This window comes from Orycteropus afer, unplaced genomic scaffold (genome assembly GCF_000298275.1).
Source record: "Orycteropus afer afer isolate SDZICR_OR568_19922 unplaced genomic scaffold, OryAfe1.0 scaffold00031, whole genome shotgun sequence".
Taxonomy (NCBI): domain Eukaryota; kingdom Metazoa; phylum Chordata; class Mammalia; order Tubulidentata; family Orycteropodidae; genus Orycteropus; species Orycteropus afer.
Window position 1 is genome coordinate 13,279,168 of NW_006921618.1, and position 2,643 is coordinate 13,281,810.

Consider the following 2,643-nt stretch of genomic DNA (forward strand, 5'->3'; position numbering starts at 1 on the left):
CCATCTTCCCACTTCTTCTCCAGTTACCTCTTCCCTGTGTCCTTCTTTCCTGTGCATTCCTGCCCCACCCCCCACTATCTTCCTGTGCAGATAGTGCCCTTCTGTTCTCCTACAATTGATTGTTCTAAGGAGTGTATCTACCTGATGTAAATGTTCACCCTATATGCCTGTCTGTTGTTTGGCTGGAAGTCACAGGAGTGAGTTCAATTCCAGGCCTGAAGGGTAACTAGGGACCATAGTCTCTAGGGTCTTACCAGGCTCTGTAAGACCAGCAATCCTGATCTTTTTCTCCATGATTTTAAGTTTTGTTCCACATTGTTCTCCCACTCCACCATTAATCCTTTTCCGAGTCGTTGACAGTGGTAGCTGGGCACCATCTAGTTCTTCTGGTCTCACGGTAATATAGGCTGAGGATCACATGATCTGCTATTCCCTTGGACTAATTGTTTCCATGTGTCTTTGGTTTTCTTCATTCTTCATTCCTCTGGAGGAGGAGAGACCCATTGTTACATCTAAATGTCCGCTTGCAAGCTTTTATGACGCTGGTTACTACTCACTGAAGTAGAATGTGGAACAATGTTTTTATGTAATATCTTATGCCAATTGAGCTTGGTGTCCCCTGCGACCACAGTCCTAAGCCCACAGGTCCAACTACTCGCTCCCTCAGAGTGGTTGGCTGTGGCCAAGAAGTTATAACTTTGTCCCTTATTAACTCTATTATGTATTTGGACAAGCATATACAAATATGTATGTAAAAGTATCATCTGCCAACCTTATATATGGTCACAGGTATATTCCCTTTTCTAAGGCTGCAACCTTTATGGAAGCAGACTGCCACATCTTTCTCCTGTGGAGGGGCTGGTGGGTTTGAATCACCCACCTTTCATTTAACAGCCAAGTGCTTAGCCACTATGCCACCAGGGCTCCTTATGACAAAAAAGTGTCACACGTATAACAATAACAACTACTATTTATTAGAACCTGGTACTGTTCTAAGGAACTCTGGTGGTGCAGTGGTTAAGGCATTTGGCAGTTTGAACCCACCAGCTGCTCCATGGAAAGAAAGTCTGCTTCCATAAAGATTATAGACTTGGAAACCTATGGGGTCGCTCTGAGTCAGAATTAACTGATGGCAGTGAGTTTGGTTTTTAGTTTTGGTACTTACTTATCTAAGCACTTTATATAAACTAACTAATACAGCAATCCTGGAGGTTAGCACAAATGTTGCCTCCACTATGGAGATGAGGAACTCTTTTTAGAAAAATGCTTCCTTTGGAGATGAATGGAGTTTAATCAGGTTTCCTCTGAGTAGTTTTCCCAGCAGGGGACTAGGGCTAAAATCTAGCACAGTGGGTAAGAGTTTGGGCTAAAGCTGTGTGAATTACACTAAACTAGTACCTAAGGCACTTGACCACTAACCAGAAGGCTGGCGGTTCAAACCCATTAGCTACTCCTTGGAAGGAAGATGGGGCAATCTACTTCCATAGTGATACTGCCTTGGAAACCCAAGGAGGGGTTGCTATGAGTTGGGCCAACTCGACGGCACATAACAACAACAACAACATGCATATGAGCATTTAGCATAGAGTTTAGCCTGTAGCATTGCATTAAACCTATGAAATTGTCACTTTTGTAGGTAAAAAAAAAAAAAGGGCAAATATTGGCAATTTATATCCAATCAGTGAGTCAGGTATAGAATGCAGCCTGGAGGGTGTTTGTCTTTTTATGATGTTTGATCCACCACAAGACCAGAAAGACCAATTCAAATGCTTACAGGAGTCAGGCAGAGCTGCTCCTCAACAGTTTCTTCCCAGTTAGATTTCCTTCCCACTTTCCTTGAGGGAAATGCCCCTGCCTTTCTTTCCTGTATCCTCCCACATAACAGAAGGACTGGCACATTGTCAATCCCAAGAAAGCTTTGTTGAAAGACTGAATGAATGGATTACTACATAATTCCCCAAAGTGGAGTATCTAAATCTAAAACCAATTCCCCTTAGCATGGTTTCCCAGGTGCTCGTAGCCTTCTAATCCTATTTTATAATCATTTCTTTCTCTCCTACAGGAGCCTGGGTGGTCATCTTTCTCCTGATGGTGATAGGCTGGAAGCTGGGATAAAGTGCAGCCCAGACACCTCCTTTAACTCTAGCCCAAGGCCTCTAGTGTAGTAGCCTAAGGCAACAGTGGGGTGGAAAAAGATTCAAGGGAGAGGCAAGTACTTTGTCCTCTTGTGAGGGACTGGACAGATTAGGGGTGAAGATGGGACCAAAGGTATCACCCAACTACTATCTGGTAAGCAGTGGTGACTGCTGAGCCTTGGGCTACACTTCCTCATCCCACCTTCCCTTTCCATTTCTGGAAATCAGTTCTGCTGCTTCCAAGGGGAAGATTGGGTTGCTCAATATGGGGAAGAGGAGAGAAATGTACAGAGGGTATAGCCAATAAATAGCAGAAAATTCTGCTACTTTATGCCTGACTCCTTTTTCTGTGTGTTGTTGTTGTTGTTGTTAAGTGCCGTTGAGTCGTTTCCGACTCATAGCGACCCCAAGCACAGCAGAACGAAACACTGCCCGATCCCGCGCCAGCCCCACAATCCCTGCTATACTTGAGCCCATCATCCCAGCCACCGTGTCAATCCATCTCGTT